This window comes from Pseudorasbora parva, chromosome 10 (assembly GCF_024679245.1).
Source record: "Pseudorasbora parva isolate DD20220531a chromosome 10, ASM2467924v1, whole genome shotgun sequence".
NCBI classification, from domain to species: Eukaryota; Metazoa; Chordata; class Actinopteri; order Cypriniformes; family Gobionidae; genus Pseudorasbora; species Pseudorasbora parva.
This window is the reverse complement of record NC_090181.1, coordinates 6073638-6100542: the sequence shown is the minus strand read 5'-3', so window position 1 is coordinate 6100542 and position 26905 is coordinate 6073638. Positions and strand designations below refer to the sequence as shown.

Below are 26905 nucleotides of genomic sequence, written 5' to 3'. Positions count from 1 at the left end.
ACGTGATGCTTTTACCTGCAGTCCTGATGATTCGGCTCCGCCTGACAATGAACATGTTTGGACAGATGCAAATCCTGGGGCGTCCATATAAATGATCCCCAACGCTTGCATCACGGTTGGGTTTATATTGAGAAGCACTTCTTTTTCCGTGGTGTTTTTCATTTACGAGATTTACATAAGAAGGAGGCAATGGTGTTTGAGACTCACAGCATGTGATGTCCATGTACTGAACTCTTATTATTTCACTATGTCAAGGCTAATTCAATTTTTCATTCTAGGGCACCTTTAATATTTGAGACATGCACACAAACATAAAAAAAACAAAAAACAAAAAAACAACCTCGAATACAGGCCTTGCAACAAACTGTGACAAAATTAAAGGTTATTACCTGCCTCATTTTGAACGTAATTAATAAAACATAATTTTATGATTTAACAGAATTCACATTAGTTAGTTATTTTGCCATTTTTGTACCATTACTAAGCCTTTGAGTGTCCATTCAACGTTTGTAAAAGCCAAAGTAAAAATACAGAATCACAAATCCAATCTGATAATGTAAACAACCCTCTCCACACTCACAAAGGAGCTTACAGGGGATCCTACTGTTTGCTATTAAATCAAATGGACTGTGCCTATGAGGTTGTGCGTGCAAAGGAACTGATAGAGGACATGATGAACATGACTAGTCTGCATGCGACCAGGAACCAGGAACGATTTGATGGTGAGCTTTCAGGGTGAGGCACAATGAACTCCTTTGAATTGAAATAGCTGCTGTCTTCAAAGAAGCTGCTTTCCGGCAGTCACCGTATGGTGTGGTGTCTGATCTCAAAGACAAAGCTTGGTTGCGGTTTTTCCATATGGAAGGCATATGTTTAGTTTCCGTATTAAATTATCGTTTTGATAGAGGGGAAAACATTTTGAGAGGAATTACTGAGAATATCCAATTCGGGTTAATTGAGAGGCGCTGTCCAGCTGGTCATTTGCTGTGAAGTGTGACAATTAGGAAAATGCAGCTAATAGCACACCATGATATGTCCATGCAATTCCTTGCAGAATACTGTTAGAACCTCAAAACACTTTGTAAAATAATACTCAAAACAGTTGAGCAACCGAGACTTGCAACTACAGCAGCGTTTTGTCAAGTGAAGGACAATTAAATGCCAAATTTATACCTAAACATATTTTTATTGCTAAAATTGAATTGCAGTAGTTTGTCTTTTAAATACAGCCCTGGATATAAGTAACCTGCATGCATGCATCTAAAAAAAAAGAAAAAAATATATTAAAAAACATTTGGCAAAAACAATATATTTTATATATATATATATATATATATATATATATATATATATATATATATATATATATATATATATATATATATATATATATATATATATATATACAGGTCCTTCTAAAAAATTTAGCATATTGTAATAAAGTTAATTATTTTCCATAATGTAATGATACAAATTAAACTTTCATATATTTTAGATTCATTGCACACCAACTGAAATATTTCAGGTCTTTTATTGTTTAAATACTGATGATTTTGGCATACAGCTCATGAAAATCTCAAAAAATTAGCATATCATGAAAAGGTTCTCTAAACGAGCTATTAACCTAATCATCTGAATCAACTAATTAACTCTAAACACCTGCAAAAGATTCCTGAGGCTTTTAAAAACTCCCAGCCTGGTTCATTACTCAAAACCGCAATCATGAGTAAGACTGCCGACCTGACTGCTGTCCAGAAGGCCATCATTGACACCCTCAAGCGAGAGGGTAAGACACAGAAAGAAATTTCTGAATGAATAGGCTGTTCCCAGAGTGCTGTATCAAGGCACCTCAGTGGGAAGTCTGTGGGAAGGAAAAAGTGTGGCAAAAAACGCTGCACAACGAGAAGAGGTGACCGGACCCTGAGGAAGATTGTGGAGAAGGACTGATTCCAGACCTTGGGGGACCTGCCCAAGTCCAGTGTCAAGTACCCACAGTCAGTGATGGTCTGGGGTGCCATGTCAGCTGCTGGTGTTGGTCCACTGTGTTTTATCAAGGGCAGGGTCAGTGCAGCTAGCTATCAGGAGATTTTGGAGCACTTCATGCTTCCATCGGCTGAAAAGCTTTATGGGGATGAAGATTTGGTGTTTCAGCACGACCTGGCACCTGCTCACAGTGCCAAAACCACTGGTAAATGGTTTACTGACCATGGTATTACTGTGCTCAATTGGCCTGCCAACTCTCCTGACCTGAACCCCATAGAGAATCTGTGGGATATTGTGAAGAGAAAGTTGAGAGACTCAAGACCCAACACTCTGGATGAGCTTAAGGCCGCTATCGAAGCATCCTGGGCCTCCATAACACCTCAGCAGTGCCACAGGCTGATCGCCTCCATGCCACGCCGCATTGAAGCAGTCATTTCTGCAAAAGGATTCCCGACCAAGTATTGAGTGCATAACTGAACATAATTATTTGAAGGTTGACTTTTGTTGTATTAAAAACACTTTTCTTTTATTGGTCGGATAAAATATGCTAATTTTATGAGATTTTGAGGAATTTTGGGTTTTCATGAGCTGTATGCCACAATCATCAGTATTAAAACAATAAAAGACCTGAAATATTTCAGTTGGTGTGCAATGAATCTAAAATATATGAAAGTTTAATTTTTATCATTACATTATGGAAAAAAATGAACTTTATCACAATATGCTAATTTTTTTCAGAAGGATATATATATATATATATATATATATATATATATATATATATATATATATATATATATATATATATATATATATATACACACACACACACACACACACACATACAGTGCCTTGCGAAAGTATTCAGCCCCCTTGAACTTTGCGACCTTTTGAATAATTTTGAACGCCCAATTTTTCAGTTTTTGATTTGTTAAAAAAGTTTGAAATATTCAATAAATTTCATTCCACTTCAGGATTGAAAGAATTACACAAAAAATTACAGTTTTATATCTTTATGTTTGAAGCCTGAAATGTGGCAAAAGGTGTCAAAGTTCAAGGGGGCCGAATACTTTCGCAAGGCACTGTATATACTGCATATCCCTACAGTAATCTCGACTTTAGATATTCATTCATCCATAGATAGACAAATTGTCTTTAAATGGAGACTATATAGTACTGTGGCTACTATCCATAGAAGTGAGCCCCCAGCCAAGATCAATCCGAAGGCATAAACCAGAATGCTCAATGAGGTGAAAAACGACCCTAGAGTAAAATTTAAAGACTTATAGGATTCAGTGAAGCTGGTTAACATCTCTGTTTATGAGTCAACCACACGTAAAACATTGAACAGGCATGGTATCCATGGAAGGACACCACGGAGGAAGCCATTGCTCTCCAAACAAAACATTGCAGCATGACTAAAGTTTGCCAAAGACCACCTTGACACTCCACAACACTACTGGGAAAATATTGTGGACATTTGAAACAAAAATATAATTGTTTGGGGAAACCTATGTATGGCGTAAAAAGAAAACCAACAAGTGTACCAACAAGAAAACATCATCCCAACAGTGAATTACGGTGGAGGGTGCATCAAGATTTGGGGCTGCCTCTGGACCTGAACCACTTGCCAATATGGAGGGGGAAATGAATTCCCAAGTTTATTAGGATATCCTACAGGATAATCTTTAAGTGGCTGTCCACAAGCTGAAGCTCAGAAGAAGATGGGCGATGCAGCAGAATAATGACTCTAAACATTGAACTAAATCTACTACAGAATAGCTTTGGAGACATAACATCCACCTTTTGGAGTGGCCCAGTCAAAGCCCAGACCTCAGCCCAATAGAGATGCTGTGGCCTTAAGAAAACCTTAAGAAAGCCATTCACACCAGACGGACATCGTCCTAAGAATCTGGGTGAGCTGAAGCAGATCTGTAAGGAGATCTAATTCACAGCTTGATTGAGTGTATTGCTGCCAAAGATGGTTCAACCAGTTTTTAAAGCACTATTTGACTTACCTTTTCACTTTGTACGTTTAATGGTTGTGTTCAATAAAGACATCATGACTGTTTGTGCTTTATCAGCTTATATATATATTATGTTTGTTGATATTTGCAAAAATCAGATCACATTTCATGACAAATTTAAGCAGAAAACCAGGAAATTGAAAATGGTTCACATACTTTTTCTACTGTATATATCCTGGAATATTGCAAAATCGGATTGCAACGTAATAGCCAATAGACATGTTTATTTCATTACCTGCCATAGTCAGGGTGGGTGGTAGAAACTTTTGGAAAATGCCTACCTTGTAAACTATGTGACATGTCTCAATCAACATTCACTATTGGAATCTACAGCAGACATATACAGTTGAGACTGTTGTGTATACATGTACATATAGTAATGAATGTTATTTCCATCTCAGGCTGTTCCTCACTGCTGTTGCAGTCTGATTTAATGAGTATAGGGTGGGTTGGGGCGCACATGCCTCCCACTATGTTCAGAATTACACTCAACACTGTTACATTAGTTGAGTGCTGTCTGATGCATTATTCATTTGCCAATGATGGAAACATGTAGCCTAGAATGACAGAGTTTCAAACACTCTAACCCTTTCCATCTAGTAATGATAATGGTGTTTTTGAGATTGTGACTATTACAGTAAACAGCAATAACCATCTCCCGGTGCAGAAAGGTAGAGATAAAGAGAGAGAGATTGGTATAGATATAAATCTGTTATTACCGTTGTTCATTTGTTATTTTGTTTAAGCTTGTTCACTGTATTACATACTTGGGAATATGTCATTGTTTAGAATGTGATGAATATTTTTTGTCAGGTCAGAGAGCAAGCCGTATAAAGGTTGACATTTCTAAAGGCCAGCTCATTCGGTTTTGCCATGACCTATGTCACCTTGAGTTCCATTTGATTTCCAAAAAGAAAAAGAAAAATAAACCACCACTGCACAGACCAAAGTTTAATGACCTTCTGTTTAACTAAAAGTATGAAACTATTCATGGTCAGGATGAAGGGTATGAAGTCATGGTAATACAGTTATAACTTGATTGGTAAATGCTTTGCACATAACTAGTTTGCAGTCATTCATTGAACATTTCAAAAGAATACGAAGGACAACATTCAAAGCAAATCCAAGCTATTTGTTATGCAGTGTGTGCCGAGGTACTGCAGGGTATCTGCCAATTATTGATCTCAAATTGTAATGAAAAAACAAAATGCAACTGCAAAAATCCAATACTTCAAAGTTAGTTAAGCATCAAAAATAAATGTTTTGGTAAGGTTTTTTACATTAACATTATTTTGCATTACTTGAGAGTAGCCAATACAGCATTTTTATTTTATTTTTTACACACAAATTAATGCATTTTTAAAATGCAAACTTAGTTCACCCAAAAATTAAAGCTATCCCATGATTTACTCACCCTCAACTCATTCTATGTGTGTATGACATTCTTCTTTCAGATGAACACAATAAGAGTTCTAGATAAGACACTTTTTGTTTGAATATAGCATATATCATGCCAAGGTTTACTCTTTTGGTGCAAGTCGACTTGCATAAGCTGTCTCGCGGGAGCTATTTTAGTTAATAAAGTTTAAAATATGGATATTTTCTTACACAAACACATGGCTGCACTTCACAAGGTCTTCATTAACCCTCTGGAGCAGTGTGGAGTACTTTTTTAAGAAATAGAAGAATTTTTTGGGACTTTAAAATCAGGACGAACATTCACACTATAAAGCTTAGAAGAGCCAGGATATTTTTACATGAACTGAAGCATGAACTGCAGTTGTGTTTGTCTGAAGAAAACAGTCATATACACCAGCTTAAGGGTAAGTAAATCGTGGGACAATGACTTTCTCTTTAACATGTTTATTTTATATATACTGTTTTTTTGTCATGCTTCTTTCATGTTTTGTGGCACTTTCGATGTGAAATGTACAGTGAATGGCATTATTTTCTTAAAACATTTTATCACGGTAGAAATTCGGGACAGAAATGTCCGATAAGTGACGCTAATTCAAACACTAAACCCTACACTACACCTAACTGATATCATCAACAAAAGTATTCGAAAAATGTGTTTTTAATTTTATTATCAACCATGACATTTGTGTTTTATAGGAATTTTCACATCCTGAGTGCAATGTTGTATCAGGGGAGCTACTGAGCAATTTTACTTTCAGAAAAGTGATACACATAAAGCTGGTTAATGTGACGTCAAAATAAATGATGTTACAAATCATGCATTATGCTAAACATATTAGTATTGAGAATAGAAATAGGTGAAAATAAAGGGTCTTTATTAATCAATAATAATTTGTGTGAAAAGGGGAAAAAAAAATGTCAGTGTTTATTGTCCCCGATGTTGAGTTGAGCTAGAAAGGATATGCAGATTTTTGGAGCATTGTAAACATGTAGATGAGGGGCATGTTGTTTTAATAAGCCTATGTTTATATTTACCATATATGACCAGGTTTAAACAAAAAAATGTTTATATTGACGTTGCTGCTCTAAGTATCTTGACAATGCTACATTACACTTGGATTCATTTACACTTGGATATTCAAAAACCACCAAACCCAAAAGGCAAAATCAGTCAATGTAAAAAAATCAGATTTGCAGGACCATGGATGGCAAATTTAAGTGCTGGTATCTGCCTTGTTTGTGTGGTGCTTAGCTAACAGAGGATTCAGCCTTCAGGGATACCTGGCCTCCAAAAACCTAACTGGCACAATTGTAACCACAGCACTTCTGAGGATGATCACGTAATGCAAAACCTGTTTCTGACTTCACTGGTCTGGCTAGTGCCAAGCATTTGGCAAATGTCCAAGTGGTTGCTAACAAGATGGGCCAATTCTAGGGGGAAACAGCAAGGTCTTTGAATTACCTGCTTTAAGGACAACACGCAGTTTGCAATACCATCAGGGAAGCACTTGCCACCACCCACAATACCCCTTTCCAGTTGCAGATGGGAGATCCACCAAGGTGGAAGATTCTTCTATTGCTGAACTGGGTGCAGCCTCAACACAACAGACACAATCGTTGACATAACAAACTTGGAAAGAGAACTGAATCTTCGGATCGAAACACAAGAAGCAGAAACGAGCCATCTCATATGTAAGCAGATACATATGTAAAGTAATGCGATCACCAACGTTAAACAGCATATGAATCAAAACTGCCCAATGTTACTGAATGAAATGTCGACCCAAGACGAGCTACAGGACTGTGAAGCTTTGTTCTTTGATAATTGTTCTGAATCTGAATGTAGTCAGACAAAAACCTGATTTCCTCAGCTTTTTGATCAAAAAGTTGCTTTTATGGCCTACCCACATTCAAGTGTTGATACAAAAATTAAAATGTATAAAGCTAGAATAATTAATCATCAGTCACTTTTTGTTTAAAAGGAGAAGCTCTGGTCTTTCTTTTGATATATTGCACGTTCAGATGTTCACACAAAATATTCAGAGAGCCATGAAATGTTTGTGAAAACGTTTTTTTTTTAAAAGCTGGCAGTGACTGACAACTTAAAAAATAAATAAAACGCTGGTGGGGAAAGAGTTAAGACATACATACTTAAAAAAATATCCTTGGCAAACACTGAATTATGAGTCACACTTTGTTTTAACAAAATCATTCAATGGAACGTGTGCTGCATTGATAGGTGATAAGAAGGGAAAGATCCCACAGTGAGCCATTTCTTATTATGACTGTGACCTCCTACTACACCGTAGCTGGCAAGAAACTAAAGAACATCTTGAATTTGAAGTTGCAATGACTTCTGTGGGCTGAGATGGAGACCACCAGTGTGCAAATGTCTTTTCAGACATTTAGACAATAGATAGACATGCAAATGTTCCTCTGATATTGTTTTGTAGATGTCGGAGCCAGCAGTTTGACACCGGGGAACCTAATTGAAATGAAAGGAGGAGAGCTCTGAGGCAGTAGACTCAACTGCCTGCCACCCTTGTTTCTAATTATATCACCTTTTTAGACTATCAGGCAAAGGCCTTGACATAAATATGAGAACATTCTGCCACGTAATGTTTAACACAACCAGTCTTCTTCCTCCACCTTATTTTTTCCACCGAATGATTCATCAACCCACTTTTGTTTGTGTGACAAGGAGATTTGATTTTTAATTTGTTTGCTCCTATCATCTTTTTTGAGCAGTGGTTCTGCTTGAATTCCGTGACTTAATTTACTGCCAAGTTGACTGTGATTCCTCACTTTCTCATCTACACTTTCTATGCTTATTCAAACAAGCATGCTTTCAGTTTTTATGCTTGTTGCCCTACTCTTCAGGAAGAGCTACCATCCCAGATAAGCATGTTTGAAGTGGCAAAACTAACCGCCTGGGGTTAGATAACCCTCGACCTACACTGACAGACAGGAACAAACGACACGCAAGGCCTCCACAAAGCATTTTATCGGACACTTTCCAATGGGGAAGTGTTGATCCGTGGTAATAAGCATAAAAACACATCTCTACACTGCAAGGAATCGATTTCATTAAGACAAGTTAGATCATTAGTGCGACAAGGTGGCTCAGTTTGTAGGGTTGTCGTTTCATCGAATCCTGGTGTGCATCCTCGTTTCCTTTTTCCGCTTCCTTTCCTTGCATCTCAGCTCCACCCCCCTTAGGATGCGAGGGAAATGAAAAAGGGAAGGAAAAGCATACATTAAAATGATTGAGACATATGTGAAGGGGGAGGAGAATTTGTATGCGAGTCAAGGTTTGTGCGCGCATCTTTGCTCATAGCTCCTCTAGAGGCTTCCTCACTCCTTGTTCCTCACCTCCTTGCTGAGCAATAGAGAACTAAGATGTCTTTCTTTGAATAGTTTCCAGGTCACAGGATGGGGGACGTAGGAGCGAGGACGTGAGGAAGCATCAATTCGAGTATTGAAAACCCCTCCTTGTGTGGAGTTTGCTGGTGTTTTTGAGTGCTCTGGTTTCTCCCATCAACATTTAAGTGTAAATGATCCTTGTTTCACAATTTTGTTGCTATTCCCTTGACCCAAAAACAGAATATTCACTTCAAAAGCAAGGTTTATTTGCCTCAAATGCAAAATGCATTCCTCAGACAATCATGATAAGCCTTCAGTTGTGCTAGAGATGATCAACTAATTGCAGTGATGGCAGCAATCTCGTTCCTTTGTGGCATCTCTGACACGTCAGCGTCTACAGTAAAGCCGCAGGTTGAGTTGTTTTTCTTCTTTTTTTTGCAGCCTTCACACCCTTCCTTTATTCGCAGACATTTTTTGTCAGCTCTAGGGTACTCAGCCTCCCTCTTTTTGTCAGAAATACTAGCAAAATGTCTTTATTCTCTTGTTTCCGACCTTCAATAAAGTTTGTGACATCCAGGCATGAACTACAGATTGAAGGCTTCATCTGTTCAGTTAGCCTATAAACGTTTGCATGAACATTGCACGTCATTGCATAATACATGCATTCTTTTTTTCAGAGTGGATGCAATCAAATTGAAGTGTGTACATGCATGTAAAATGATATGAAAAACCCATCACTTTACATATAATACAGTGATTATGGGTATTTTAATTATGAACATAATTACATTATGATAATCACAGCATAGGCGCTGATTTATGTTTCTCCCGGTGGGTGCCTACTCCATATAATTATTCAAAAAATAATAATTAAAGCACAAGCTTTTGTGTCAGGTTGCTGACCTGCCAGACCCTGTGTGAGATCCACCAATCAGAGCGGTTCCAGAATCTCAATCGGGTTTCTATTTGTTGATTGGTTAAAACTAATGTTTTTCGGTGGGTGCTTGAGCTTATGGCATGTGGACCAGCTCCTATGAATCACAGTATAGATATAGAACATAATCACATACATAAAAAAGAAGCATGTCCAGATGTGTCTACCTTAAAATTGTCCGGAGTCCGGACCGAACTGCCCGAGCTCAAATGTTGTGGATGGGGCTGAGATCGGCTGGAATCCAAGCTACAAAAAAAAACCGCATGAACAAAAAAAAAAAAAAATCACCTAGACATACCTTCAAATCAACACGATTTCACGGTCATGCGTATAAATAGTACGAGTGTAAAATCTCGTGGAATGGATACGCCAAAATTAGTTTTGGCGTGCAAATGCTACACAGTTTTTTGCGTGCATATGATACGCACTTTATGGCGTAAAGTGCGCATCATATGCACGCGAAAAACCGCGTACCATATGCACGCCAAAATTAATTTTGGTGTGTACATTCCACGAGGTTGCAAACTCGTACTATTTATACGCATGACTGTGAGATCGGGCTCCTTCAAATCCACTCTAATAACACCAAATTTGACACGCATCAAGTCAAAACCAAATAAGAAATGTATATATATATACATATATATATATACAACTCTTTTACCATTATACCACAATTGTTTGATTAACATTAATGAGACAGACATATCTACTCTACCACACAGATGTTTTATAATGCTACATCAGAGGTTTTTCCCTAACATTCAAGCAAACGTTCATTTAACACATAACAGATGATGCTTGCATGACGAATGGATGTTTCGCCATGACAGATATTTTGAGATACTGTGATTCTGTGCACGTGTCACATATTCCAACAACGACAACCCTAACAACAAGAAAGGTAACGCAATTGTGTGCTACACACAAATATCACCAGACATTATATACACTGAGAACTAATGAGGAACAGGTGTGTGATAATCAATCACTTAATGAATAACCATAACGACAAGCATAAACAGAAAGGAAACACAGGAAATGACAATCAACAAACTAAAAGTCCTTGAAAAAACGAAACGGAAAACATGACAGGTGCTGACAACCAAACACTGAACATAAACTTAAGAAAATCTGAAAGTCCATCCTCAGATTCCTCACTAATAATTCATCTCATTAAAGCCTGCAGAGAGCCAGCAATACTGCATTATGCTTTTCACAGTACCGGGAACTATTCTTCCGTTCTGGCAGTGCGTACTCTCTCCGTCCCTGCTCACCAAAAGAGTCTGTCCTGTCACTCGTACTAGACCAAGACTGTTTGGCTGCAAGTTGCAAGTTTTTCATCATGTATATTACATCTCATTCTGGCTAAGAACCTTTCATTTTAGATAAGATGTCTCCGTCTGATGTGTTAAAACACAAATCACACCTCGCTTGGTTTTACACGACTATAGGGGTCTAGTCTGGTATGAATTAAAAGTGACAGTATACTTCCTGCCTCAAACTAAATTCTTGAATATCTTTAAAAGATATGATGACTGTAACCCGTAACCATGTAATCAATGATTTAAGGCACTTAATTCATATGAGCACTTACAAAATGACTTGACTGAACAAGAGTCACAAAGATAATTCGTACACCCAGTTATCGCTGCCCACAGAGGCGCTATCATTTATTATACAGTTAGTTCTGCTCCTTTAATTAGCCAAGCTTTGTGTATATTTTATATAAACACAGCTATAAATACCTACGACTGAATCAAATATTTAGAACAACAGCACTCGCCTTTGTGTGATAATGTCTAAAGATTTGCATCCTTAATAATCAATTAAATTGAATGTTGCTTATGTAGGAATGGTAGCTAGTGGTTGAAATGGGTACTGCAGTGCAAAGACTCAAAATTGTCTGCTTGAGGACACAAAACAGGAATGAGCGCAATTGACAAAGGAAAGCGCAGACACGTTAATTTGATGAGTTGATTTATCCGTGCTTAATGTTTAATGTTTTTTTTTTTTGTGATTGATACCGAGGCTTTTTAGGTTGTGTATAATCTGCAGTCTTTGACACAGTTTGTTTGCTGGCTTCAATGGCTCAAATATGCTGTGTTTTCCACCAATTGGAAACCTGTGATGTCGAAATATCATTGGTAAGTGTGGTATCACAGGCTAAATACCCTTTGATAAATATCTTTAAATATCTGCAAACACATTATAGTATTTTTATGCTTAAGGCGAGGCACGGCAGGTGAAAACATCGTTTTTTCATGCATTGGTCAATATTGAGATTTTGGGCCAGTTTGCTCCCTTAACATGTCGACATTACACATTAATGTGGTTAATTTACTATATTTTGTCAACTTGCGCCGTTAGATTTTTACACGAAATCATCAAACGTTATTCTAACGTGAGCTCCCGTGCCGTCTCCATTCACAGAAACATGTCATGCCTGGTATCACTGTAAAGCTCTCAGCGCTGTGTATGACTTTTATTACATCCAAATATAGGCATTTTCCTTTGTAGAACTGACCAACCGCGAAAGTTTGCAGCTGAAAATCACATCTGATTGGCCGATGTGAATTTCACACTACGTCATACGTGCCGCCACTTCCTTGTGTATTTTCCGCCTGAGAGAAAATGCAGACAATGCCGAAATAAGCTCAAAAACGTTCACAGAAAGGACAAAGTAGCAAAAGATGATAAAAAGAAAATAAACAACAACAGATTAGATGACAAAACCCTGTCAGAATTAGATTGAAATCGTTATAGATGGACATACAGCAAACAGGGACAGTTTTTTGCTGTTTTTGTGACTGTTATGATGTGTGTTAAGGTACTTCTCTTCAGCATTATGCTTTTGCTATTAATAATTGATTAATTTACATGTGTTTTAAATGTTATACACTGTTTTTCTCCATCATGCCCCGATGGAGTTTTGGTTCCTTGCCACTGTCGCCTTTGGCTTGGCTTGCTCAGTTGGGGACACTAAAAATATGATTAAAGTTATTCAACTTATTATACAAATAAATTGTATGAATTAGGTCTTATTTAATTCTATAAACTATAATACAGATCTGCCAACATTGTCGCTATATGATAAATTAAAATAAGCTGATAACATCACTGTTTTCTCCAGTACGACTGTACAGCCAAATCTAATTTTGTCGCAATATTATCCTGTTTAACACTGTGAAGCTGCTTTGACACAATCGTGATTGTAAAAGCGCTATATAAATAAAGTTGATTGATTGATTGATTGATTGATATAAACAAAGTGAATATATATTTTGTTTTAGGTTGGGGGAAATTTATGCAATTATACAATACAAAACTTTAAAGGCTGTTTTCTCAAAATGAGTTTCTCATACTAAGAGTTAGATATTTCCACTTCAGTAGCATCTACTAGGGGTTGAACGACTTCCATTTCTTTAAAGTCGACATTTATGTGATTAAAGTAGAGTCGACGTCGACTAGTCGCTGATGACGTCATTAATGAACAAATAAGACTGAACCTCGAGCTGAGACTCAAACTCGGGTCTTCTTGTGCACAGGACAGCTATGGCCAACGTGATCTCATGAAAATACGTGAGTATTTTTACGTAAAGTGTGATTCTACTACACGTACATTTACTAACGTTTTCACACACAATAAAACGTACAATACTGACTTATTAACAGCACTAAAATGTACAATATTGACGTATTGACAGCACTAAAATGTAAATTATCGACGTATCTGTTAACGTGTAAGCAGCCAGCCACCGGCTCCCATAAATCGTGGCATTAATATTGTTTATTTTATATCCAATAGTCACATCAATACATGTTTTCAGTCACATTTATTAAATGCATTTTACTAAGTTAATCAACCTAATATAAAATAACAGAAATATAAAATAACATTTTGCTCTTGTAACATAACTACAACTCATTTCGGGTGACTAGATAATGTTAAAAGAAGACTGAATTTTAAAACCGTCAGATGAATAACATTCTTGCCAACCATTTTGTAGTATTTAGCTTGTTGTTTGCTGTGAGACATAAAAAGGCATTTTCTCCTATTCAGCAACGGGCGATCACAATATACACCAAAACACAACATCAATTCACAAAACGCAACACTTTATTCGTTTGCTGTAATCCAAATCGTTAGAATCCATATGTTTGCGAGAAACAAATCTAAAATTGAGCCCGGTGATCTTCATCTCCATTAGTCTTCATCTCCTCTCAGTAGCGCGATGGCAAACATCAAATCTCGCGCTCGTAAATTCAAATTTAAAAAACGCGCCCTCATGAAGCGTTACGACATGATTTACGGCAGTGTCATCGAACGCTCATTGGCTCGCCTGCTTCGTCACAGATTTTGACATGTCGTGTTTCAGTCGATTTGTATTTGAAATGGGAAACGCGCAACTTCACAGAGAGAAGCCGGATTAATATTTTCATTGATTAATAGCTAACATTCTGCTCTGTACCTCATACAAAACTATTAACGTTATATACTACCAGAGAGGACTGCGACTGCAACACATCTTCATTTGAACTACTTTTGGTACCGCTTTTGACATTTTTGCAATAAATAAATTATTGTGAGTACACTGGTCTGTCTGTTATGCTTTGATTTATAACAGTACGTTGTTTTAATGAATGCTAATGGGTAGGTTTAGGGGTGAGTGTAGGATTAGCCGTTCAAAATATTTTTTTTAATGCTATATTGTTACCAAAATCGTCATTTTCCAACGTTTTACCTTTTATTTTCTTTATATTCTGTATTAAATTGGTAGGTTTAGGTTTTGGGTAGTGTTAAGGGATCGTAGATTAATCAATAAAATGGTCAAAGGGAAATTATATAGATATCTTTATGATATAACAAAACAAAAAAAATGTTTTTACCAGAATAAAGTTTTGTATTCTTAAAAAAAAAGATTTCATGATGGATTCGTAAATATTTCACGTTTTTTAGCTGTAAAAATGTAATAATACTACGTTTAAATGTTGCAAATACGTCTATATTTTACATTTTAGCACTTCTCCAAACGTACTAAGATATACGTTTAGTCTCTTTGAAAGTAACGTATTAATACCTACGTATTAAGGATGAGACCAGGCTGCTATGGCATATGACACAACGCTGCTCATAAGGTTATTAATCCTACATAACCGCTTTTGTATCAGTTCTTTTGTCTTATGGTCGTTATATTTCTCACAGATTTCTGTTCTTTCTGAATAAGATACAAATAAGTAGCACAATAAAGATTACATGTATAAGAATGCATTAGTGAGTGATTGTGTGTGAATTCATTCTACCTGGCAGCGTCTCTACTAATAGTGAAGCTGTGAGTTTAAGTTATCAAGAAATATATGCTAGAACTTTTCAGTTTATAAGCTATTTTACTGATAGATCACAGAACAGCGTTGATAGATTTCTGCGTTACTGAATGCATGGTTTTGTGAGGCACGTGCGATCTCCGTGTGATGTGCGATCGGCTATGTGTGTGTGTGTGTTCTAATGCAGCACGCATTAGTTTAGCGCGATGATTAACTTACGGTAACAATAAGCCTGCATTCCCCTGATCAATTTTGAGCATCCAGATGGTATAATCAAACGTGTCTTGTGGAGAGCATTTATTTGTCATTTTTAACTGTTCAAAACAGAGCCTGCGTGTCAGGAAATTGTTTATCCTGTTGCGCCCTCTACAGGCCAGCGACTAGTCGACGTCAAGCTTAAAGCATCATGACAGGGCATTAAGGTCGACTAGTCGATTAGTCGGTGCAACCCCTAGCATCTACAAGCACCAACTTTTCTAGTCTTCTACTTAACTATATTGTGAAGGCTTTTGCAGAGGGATTTGTTGATATATAATTCCTATCTTGAGTTGTAGGTGTTTTTACTCCAAAAAAATATGGCAAAAATTAATTTTTTTTAAGGCTATTGTCAGTATTCTATAATTTACTAAAGCACAAAATAAGATATCCAGAATCCCCTCTGTAAAAGCCCTCTCATCTAATGTCAACAAATAGAAGCAAGAATTTTGAACCTGGTCCTTTCCAATTTCTAGATTTTGATTTTGGAAATATATGCAAATGAGCATATATTTAAGTATACAATGCATCATTTGCATATTAAAACATTATTTTATACAAAACTTGTAATATTTTTTTTCTTTCTTATGTTTATGCTAGTAATAAACTGGAAACGTTTCATAGTGATATCTTGTAATTTAAAAAAAAATCCCTATTCACCACCTGTAGTGTCTCGCCTCAAAAACTTACATACAGCACCTTTAATACATAAAGCTATGTTACTAATAAAAGGCAACAAGGCTATTTTATTACAGTTTACTTTAATTAAAATTGGATAACTGCTTTTTTTTTCCTTTTTTTCAGATCTAGATTTAGGGTGTTTTCACACTTGGGTCCTCTTTAAAAGAACCAAACTCAGTTCACTTCTTGGTCCACTTAAAGGAGTCTAAGTGAAAAAGGACCCAGTTCTCTTTACGTTCACATGGTCCCTGTACCTGAAAGAGGATTCAGATCCTTGTTGGTCCACTTTAGTAGGAATTTGGTCTCAGACCCCTTTGTGTTCAGACTGTTGCTTTTTGGATCTAGTCCAGTTCAGTGTTTGATGGCTGACCCTATGGCCTTCAACATTTGTGTTCAGATTGCGTGTTTTAGCGAACCGTACCATAAGATGAGATCAAACCATACCCAGACCACCTCCCGTGATGGTCTCGGCTCGGTTCGCTTTAAAGGGGTCTGAGATTGTGTGGAGTGTTCACATATGGGCCAAAAAATCACGCGAACCGCGCTCAGACCCCTGAAAAGGACCAAGTGTGAAAACACCCTTAGTCTTTACAGCTCAGTATAGTGATGAGGACACTATAGTGTAACAAGCACGTGCTTCAGATGAGACGTTAAACCGAGGTTCTGACTCTCCGTGGTCATTAAAAATCCCTGGCCAAATTTGCCCATTGTCCTCTGTCCATCATGGCCTCCTAATCCTCCCCCTCTCCTGATTGGCTTCATCACTCGGTCTCCTCTCCACCAATCAGCTGGTGTGTGTTGAGCATTCTGGAGCAATATGGCTGCCGTCGCATCATCCAGGTGGTGCTGCACATTATTGGTGGTTGAGGAGATTCCCCCTTCTATGTAAATCCCTTTGAGTGCCTAGAAAAGCGCTACATAAATGTAATGAATTATTAATTATTATTTGAGATAATCCTTTCAGGCTAAAACACTCCAAGAAAAACTATTGAAGGCATTGTTCCAATTCATAAATTCATAGATAAGAATGCTTTTTTTACACACACACACACACACACACACACACACACACACACACACACACACACACACACACACACACACACACACACACACACACACAGGATTATGATACTTTTAAGGATATATTTCATATTTAAAGCATCTTTAAACAGCAAAGTTAAGCTAAGTTATTTTAGCAGTACAGTTGTATTGAGGTGACTGATGAGCCACTGCTTCTGTGCAAATGAGACAGCCATTGTCATTTCTATGACAATTAAGCCCTGCTCAAAAACATGCAAGCTTCCTCATAAGTGACTAGTTTAACACAATATGCTGGCATCCATGCTTCTGATGGATGACTTAAATCACACTTGATTTCAACAGAGTTTGACGTTGACACGTTTCTAATGTAATCCTACAATACTCTAAGTGAAGTTAATAAACGTAATTTCGGGAGGAGTACGCCTATCTAATCTTTCAATTAATACCAAGGTATAAAACCAGCAGCTTACCTCTTCCCCTTTTTGGTTCCTGAAGCATCCCTCCTCCTCCCCTGCTCCTCCTTTTGTACACCACATTGGTGGTGGTTGAGGAGAGATCCCTGACATGAGTGTAAAGCGCTTTGGGTGTACAGTAGTACATATGAAAGCGCTATATAAATGACTCATTCATTCATTCATTATTTTATTCATTCAATTTGCCTGTTATAGGGGGGCAATCGGAGCTCGGGTAGAATATCCTCTCCGAGCCCCTCTATAGCAGACAGCAAGCCAAATCTGTTTACCACTTTCACTAAGATTATATGGGCACACAAACTCGTGAATAAGCTGTAGTGTGTATCATCTTTTTTGCTGGATGTCATCATCAATGATCCAGTGTTATTTGGTTCTGATTCAGGTGAACACATTCGTGTCACCACTGTCACATTAAAAAGTCCTGGTTTTCATGGTATTCCACTTCAGATTCTGTGCTGCCTTTGTAAAGATTGCATTAGCATCAATTACTGGATGCTGGAGAGTTTCTCTTTATCTGTGAAGTTGTACTAATTCTTCAGTCTTGTCAGATTAGATCTGTGTGTGTACGTGATTAAAAGGGAAGGTCATTTTAAAGGTCCTCTTTTCATATGAGAAAAATTATGACATTATACTGTAGTGTATTAGCATTTACATTCACTTAAGTAGCTCAATCTCAGATATTATACGTGTTGTAGATGGGGAATTTTTTTTTTTTTCAGCATTCATTAAAATTTTACAATAACCCACTGCTCATTTTCTCAATATAAAGAAATGTACTTGATTCTTCCAATAATGTTCTTTGTAACCCAGGCAATTCTTTTTGAGAAAAAGTCTTCTTGAGAAACTAAGTACTAAAACATAAATGTATGCCAAATTATATGCCAAATTTAAAAAAAGAAAAGAGCAAGCGGAAAATTATTTCTAAACCCATTAAAATTGCATTTGCAATTAGTCTAAGGGAATTGCATCATTATAGCACATGAATATATAATTTCAAAAGTTGCAATAAGGTGTAATATCATCTGTCCAACTAAAATTTAAGAATCCAAATATTTAACCTTACTAAAACATGCTGATACAAACAGAATGTGCAAAACTTACATATGAGGCAAAGGATAGAAATGGCAAAAGCAATGACACTCAAGGGAGCGTGCAACTTGTGTGAAAAGCTCAAGGACTCAGTACTGTATGTGGGGCGAAACCGCGTGCACACACACACACACACACACACACACACACACACACACACACACACACACACACACACACACACACACACACACACACACACACACACACACACACACACACACACACACACACACACACACACACACAACATAACTCTAAGCACTCTAACTAAGCAGTTTTTCACACTCGTTTCTTGGAGTTTGCAGTGGAACTGTTGTCATTTGTGTGACAGGCGAGCGCACTTAATCCCGTCTCAAGAGAGCGAGGATTGCCAGATGGTGGAGTAGAGCAGCAGAGACAGTGGTCAGGTGGTGGACAGACATCCACCCTCGGAGTACACTGACATACTGGCTGACTGTCAGCAGACAGCATGTGGCACGTAGGCAGTTTACTGGCAGGTCACCAGCTAATGGTTTACCTGAAGTGCTAAACATTTATACAGTGTGGAAACAGCTCTCCTGAGGGGCTTTGGCTAAGCTGACAGCTGACAATCAGGCATCATTTCAATGATTTCATACAAATGGCCTACCCCTAACCCCCACTAATTTCACACAACTACCAGTCACTGTCGTTTAGATAAATCATACGAATCTATACGAGTGAGGTCATGCAAATTAGCCACCTCGTACAAATTGGTTGTGAAATAGCGTTGTCTTCACTGATACAGAGGTCTCTGAAGATGAGAGCCGTGAGGACATTTGAACATTTGGTTAACAGCAAAGACATTGTTATTTTCCAACATCCTCAATTTTAGCAGACTCTGGCTTATCCTGAGACCACAGGCTTGTTTTGTTCTGTGTGATGATTCTTTTTGTACTTTATTGATCTGTCCACCTAAAATAAATTTTTGGTGAAAGGATGAAATGAAAGAGGAAGAGAGGAGATGGCTGGGTGACAGGATTTAGTTTGAATAAGAGAGTCATGTATGAGATCCAATATATATTATAAGCTGGAAAATACTTATTCTGGTACATTTTATTATTATGGCTAGTAGAAGTTCTGAATGGCTGGTAACTTAATTTAGTGTCCAAATTGGCCGATTAGTAAAAAAGTTCATTTCAGACCCTGACTGTTAATAATTTTACACTTTCGAAGCAAGCAAAGCCCACAGCGCTAATTGTAAAGTGGCAATAAGCAGTTATTCTTGTTTGTTGCACATAAACATGAACAAACCATGAATGGTTATCAAAAATAGCACATTTTAAAAATACCATGAAAGAAATGTCATTTGATTTTTTGAAACTGAAAATTACCAGCTTTCCATGTTTTCACTGATATACGGTAGCGGGTGCTATTACATGTGTTTTTAAAGAGTCCTGAATCTTCAGATCAAAACACAGACGAAGAAGAAGCAGAAACAAGTCATAAAATATGTAAGCAGATGCATATGCAAAATAACACAATAATCAACATTAAACAGCAAATAAATCAAAACCCAGGATGAGCTATAGGACTGTGAAGCTCTGGGGGTGCTGATGGATTAAATTCTAAATCCGACCTGGTCTGTCTTTGACAAAAAATAAATTTTTCAGCTTTTTGCTAAAAAATTTTTTTTATGAATTCAAGTGTTGATAAAAAAGAATGCATGAAGATAGAATAAAACTTTTTTTAAGCAGAGGCTCTGTTCTTTCTTTTTATATATTGCATGCTCAGATATTCATACAATAAATATATTATCGGGTACATGAAAAATGTGTCAAAATGATAAAAAATGCAGGCGGTGGCTGGCAACATTTTTTAAATGCTGGCAGGGTAAAAAAAAAGATAGTTTAAAATGTGTTATAATTTCATGATTTTTCACACTTAAGTCTGAGATTTCTTCACCCATTTAATCATCTGGAAGTTGAAAATTCAACCCGCTCGCACGCACGCACGCACACATACAAATGCACTATAGTAAAACATGTTTTGAGGTCATGACAAAGTATTGTGGAAGGAACTGTGTGAAAAAATGTCTTTATTAATCAATAGTCTGAACCTGTAATCATAATTTGAGTGAAACAGAACAACAGTTGGTGGTGTTTTACTGGCAGTGAACTCAGCTGGAGACTTCAGTGAAATTGCAGCTCTGCAGGAATGTCTCCCAGTGGGCCTGGTTTGTGAAAAACCCAAGTCAAATTTCTTACTAATGCACAATCTGAAGTGTCTGTAGCAAAAATAGTGTGAGATGACTTCTAATATTTCTATGTGTTCTAATATTTATGCAATGACCGTTAGTAATAGTAATATTTGAGTAAGCAAACCCAACTAATAGTATTATTTGGCTGCTGCTGTATAATAAATATTAAACCTAACCGTATATGGACATCCACCATTTTTCAAGTCCTGTGTGACACTTTGTGTACAAATTAATGTTATTTAGAAGGATTGGCCTTTGTATTTTGGAAGCTAGCCAACTCATTTCATGCGCAATAGGAGGCAAACCTGTAAACATTAAAGCTTCAGAAATGTTGTGTTTGGTAATGCTTGATAAAGGTCATGAAATGGCTTTCCCAGCCCACACAATTAACCCGCTTTCTCTGTGAGGCAGCAATCTGTTGGGAGGCAATTAAAGCCCACTGCTTCCTGTTGTGCGTCATCTTTATACTACAAGAACCAGTTGCAATAACCACTGCAATAGTAAAATGTTTTATAAACCCTTTGCTGGAGTTTCCAGGAAAGCAATATCTAATGCCATCAAAACAAAAATCTGGAACTAGCAAGCGACAACAAAAATGTCCAAACCAGTGAAAATCTTGGTTCTGGGGACACATCAATCGGCACATTGTGATTGCAGTACCAGTTTTGGCCACAATCTTACATTCACTTCCTTTAAAGCGTTGGCTATTTGCATGACCTTTAGTCAATTTATATTAATTTGAACAAAGTGCCTTTCAATGATTGATTAACTAAAATGATGTACATGTGTAGTTGATTAAGGGTATAATAATTTAAAAAGCATTTGTTACAATTTGGACTATTGCATTAGAGGTGTGTCACTTTGCTCACAGCTGATTGGTCCAATTTCCGCTTGAGATCTCTTATCCAGAACATAACCTGCTGGAGATGAACACTGCTAAAACCCAAACCCCTTTAATGGTACCGAAAACCCAGGATTGGCACAAACTCAGCTTAAACATATCTAGCTAGTCAGCTAAACCGCCTTCTTGGTATAGGCCCCTGGTATTGAGATGTGCTTTGTTCGATCGGATCATATGTAAACTAGGGTTACATTTCCATAAACACCTGTTTTATTCCCTCTTTTTTGTCCACTTTCAACCACTTCTGTCCCTGTCTTCAAGGGGAGGGTCTATGGGTGTGTAAATGTACAGGAAAACATACGAGAGCATCAGCATCGTGTGTTAGAAATCAGAAATGTAAGAGAACATTGTGCTTGGTAAGTTTTTCATCATCAAACCTAACTTGGGTATTCAGCCATCAAAGTATAAATCCCATCTGGCTAGAGCTCTTCCCATAACGTTTACTCATTAGGTCAGTAGGTGGGGAGTAGACGGTCTTTAGTGGCTGTTTGAACACATTCGACCGCATGAGCGTCTGCACTATGAAAGCAATCCGGTCGAATTTTGTTTATTTGCTCTCACGAAAAATCCCACAATACACTGCAAAAACCACTGAGCATCTATACTCATTATCATCTACTCCTGGACAATGTGAAATTTCTGAAGTGCAAAACACTCAATAACTATTGGTTTAATGACCTCTGATAAAGGATTTAAAAAATAAGTTTTCAGCATAAACACTAGTGAACACACCTTAATATTTATAATTAATATTCGGCTTATATGTAAGAATATGCAACAGAAGAATGCGTTCACACAGCATAACAAATTATATAAAAGAGATATACAATAGGTACTGTGTTCATAATACCAGCGTTGACATTAAACGTAGTCGTTCTACGTAGACGTATGTAGTCATGTTGCTAATTTTAATAATTGTAATTATTTTGACAAACACTGTGATTGTGATTTTTAAATGTTGGGCATAAAGCATCTAATAATCCTGCTGCTTAAATATCAAGGATAAAATAACAAAATCACACTGAAACAGCAACTCTCATGTTCAAAAGGGTGTGCAAAAACTTGCAAGCGATGTGTTTTGTCTCCAAATTGCATCATGTTCTGCCCAAAAGAAAGAGTTACCCTTTAAGGGTAAAAGAACAAAGCACAGACCTATTTCAGCTGACCTCAGAGTAAAGTGAAGAAGAAAAAAGAACAGTATCAGAACCAGAAATTGGACCCAAACCTCTTTTTGTGCACTTTAGTTGTGACATGGACAATATGATTTTATAGGCAAATTAAATATATTTTGTTAATATAATAAATAATAATAACAATATCAACAACAACAATGTATAGAATAGAATCTTTAACAATGCAAGTTATAACCGCACCTCATAAATCAAACTAAACTTAGAGCAATGCCAGGTGGAGTTTGTGTTAAGCAAGCACATATAGCAAGTTGCCCAACAAGCATAATATCAGGATGGCAGAACCGACTGCTCTTTATTTGCAAGCAGTAGATGACATGTAGATGATGTGTGGTTTAATAATCACACTATTTCATATGGCAATTTCAATTCAAAGGGGTTATATGTAGAATTCAGAAACTCTTGTTATTAGCAACACCAGTGGCCATCAAGTGAACTGCAGCAGCAACTTATTGTTTGGGCTTGCACTTGTGAACTTGTAACTCTTCACTTAGAAGTCAAAACAAGTTCTGCATTTGCAGCAATATACTTTCGAAACCAAAAACATCTCAACACCATCCACACAACATCTAAAAGAAAATGTAAATATATGCTGCATCCTTTCCTCTCAATAACAAAATAAACCCACAATAAAAATGACCGGTGAGAAAACGGCAGTTAAGAAAGCATCTAATCGTAGAGACGTGGATGTGTTTGAACTAGCTCTGCAATTCACCGGCGTCATGTCGACAGATGAGGGCATTAAAATTACACTCTTATGAAAGATTATAACGTTTATTTGAAACGATAATCTATAAATATCTGGCTGTGCAAGACTATAACTTGAATATGTCCCGTTACTTTGCATGACATGAATAGAAGAGAGGCTCTAGGGAGCACGCGCAAACGTTACATCCCTTTGATTTTCTCCGGGATAATGTCCCATGTCCATCATAAAAATAATTCTTTCATAGACAATCTGGGAAGGTCTTGTTTAAGTTTTGTTACAAGCTGTTCACATATTGCCAATTAAAAAAGAATAATCGATTAATACATGACAGTTCTTACATTTTAATTACTTTTAATATTATTAATTGTGCAGCCTATTACACAGTATTAAGAAGATTTTGTCATTAGTTAAATTATCATTCTCCAACAGTTTTGTTCTGAATAGTAGGCTATAAAAGTAGATCTCAACCCTGCATCAGCTCTGCTCAAAGATTCAAATCTGTATTCATTGACTTCATATTCCTGGCGTTTCTAATGGCAGGGTTTACACTGACAGCAGTCGCTCGCTAATCTATCAAGCAGGGATCCAAACATGTCTTCCTGTGCTGCTGACATGAGTTGAACATCAGGCAGAATGACACACTGCAGCAAGAGAAATGCAGTGTAGTTTGTTTACTGACCTTCCTGTCTCCCTACTGGCAACAAACAATCAGAGATGTCTGTCTCTCTGCCGGTGCTCTCGGAGAACTGGGGCAAGGTGACTTCTCTTCCAGCACTCCGGTAAAGTAGTATTCCACTTCATTGGGTCACTCGTTCACCTGCAAGACAGAGAAAGTACATTTATCTGAACATGTATTTCAAAATCTGTGGGAGCTTCAAGTATGTCACGTCTTAAAAACTGGATTTGTACATTTTAAGAACACATTTTGAGTTGAGTTAGCACATGAAAAACCACTATGCTACTGGCCCAGACCGATAGCCTCTATGCCTATCTGGCCTTTTGCACTAGTACCAAAAATGAACACACTGATAGTAACACCACCTCATGGCTGCCGTTTCAGAGTAAGATTCTCTTTATTTAATTGATTTGAAGAATATGTATCCGCTTCATTGTGTACCAATGGAATTTAGATGGTTACGCTAACAAATAAAAACCATGAAGTATCAAAGCATGTCTATGATTTTGAATACCCAGCAAGCAATAGTCGCCATTTCAGCGTCTCAGTTAACAATAGACCCGATAAAGTCCGGCTATGAGTAACCCACTTATAGCCAAAATAACACTTACCTATATTGTATTTATATAAAGCATTCACAGGCAAATTGGCTTCATGTATTTCACAGGCGTCAAAATATGGTTCATATGAATGTTAGGAAACACAATTCCTGGCTGCATGTCAATATCCATGGATCACTAGATTTTTGATAAGCTGTAATGAATACTATATCGAGCCCAACCTTTAGTTTAAACTGATAATCGCGTTTCACAGTTTCCCATATTAACTCCAGTCATGCAGCAGCTCTTCTGCCACTCGGAGGGGAGTGTTCCTATGCATGCCCTCTATTTAACAGTGGCGGTGACGAGACTCCATTAGATTCAGGTGTGCCTCATCACGCGTCGCCAGTCCTGGACTGGTTGTTACCGCATCATTCCTCTCTCTCACACACCCAGTCCTGTGCGCTGATAATACACATTGACTTTTTTTTTGCACACATGGATGAACAAAATTTGAACTGAACTGAGCTGGTTAATGACACAAACTTCACAACATTGACGCCGTTATTGAACTGAATTGAGTTAACATTGAACTGACTGGAGCTGAATCATGGCACTATTGTTTTCTGCAGAGCTGCTCGAAGCTGACATTAAATTTGTTTCATGATCAACGAACTCTGCAGCACTGTCTAAATTCAGCTCATTAAAATTAAAGGGTGTGGATGCCGTTTGTTTTTCAGGTGTTTGTGTGTTAGCACTCGAAAAGAGTTGGTACAGCTTGAGACTTTTTTTTAGATATGTAGGATGGAATACTACTCCGTAGGTGCTCAAAATTAACAAGAGGTTAAGTGTAGCTGCTTTAAAACAATTTATAGTGTATAACGCTCTTGGCTTGGAAGTGCCATTTTTTCCCTTGGAGTCCAATGTAAATGCAAAGATACATAAATATGCTAATCGTTCAATGTCATGGCATGTGAATATGCTAATAGTTCAGTGCCTTGGAATATATCACAAGGCCCTCAAACACCTTCACTGTACCATGGTACCACGTTTTTAAAGATCATGATAAATTCCTGACAGATATAGGTAGATTTAATGGCCATTCCTGATTATAAAAGCTGTGTGTTTTTCCACAGCATGGGCAATTTATCACATAGCTATTTTATATTTCATTTATTTATTACTCTATATTTTTTATTTTGCTTAAGGAAAGTCAGTTTTCTGCAACTGTCTTTCTTTCCAGGGACTATTATCCAGCTAGATATTCACGTTTCTAATAAAGCTGCTGTTATCAATGTCACATGGACCTTTCCGTAGTCTGTCCTGACATTAACGTGGCTGTTCTTGTCGCTGTATCGCTTGACAAAATGTCATAAGCAACACATTCTATTTTTGCATTAGCTATGACATGTTGATGTTCCGATCACATGTCGCTGCTCTGCTAACCCAAGAATATGACAAGATTTATTTCTGTTCCTTTTAAACACTGCTCATACAGTATAGTTGCACTTATAAAACATGTATTACAAAGATATAATATAAAGCATTAAACAAAGAAAACATTTCGAATTGATGTGACAATTGTATACAACATTCTGTGCATTGATTTTATCGCATGAAACATTACAAGGCAACACTGAAATGGCTCATCAAATTATGATACAGTATCAAGGACACACCTGCAGGCCAAAATGATTTATGCTTTAAGATGGTGTGCAACCTATCATTGGGGTGAAAGTCAACCACAATTACAGTGCACAAGATTCACCTCAGATATTCCAATACATATCAGTATACTAACTACATTTTGATAGCATCTGAAGAAAATCTGAGTGCCGCTTGCAAGTGTAAAAACTAAGATGTTGTTGCCAATATGTTTGGATTTTAGCACAATGCTTTATGGCTGATAAAGCTTTCTGGGTAATCGCTAGGTGATCCAAGTCAAAAGAGCCCACCACAAATGTCTATAACCTTCTGTTCTCTATATAATTCAGTCTCAATGATTGTTTTTACCTGTTTACTTTTTTTTCTCATGCAGAAATCACAAACTGGTAACACTAAATTAGTCCCATTAGT

At 37.2% G+C, this 26905-nt stretch overlaps 1 protein-coding gene across 3 annotated transcripts in view; it reads right to left on the bottom strand.

Annotated features, from left to right (window-relative positions):
* LOC137090945 (leucine-rich repeat and fibronectin type-III domain-containing protein 2) overlaps positions 1–26905 on the bottom strand; it is a 481236-nt gene that overhangs the window by 94344 nt on the left and 359987 nt on the right. For all 3 annotated transcript variants that reach the window (XM_067454960.1, XM_067454959.1, XM_067454958.1), the window contains one exon: positions 24294–24431. The gene's annotated coding sequence lies outside the window, so the exon portion shown is untranslated. The remainder of the gene's footprint in view (positions 1–24293; positions 24432–26905) is intronic.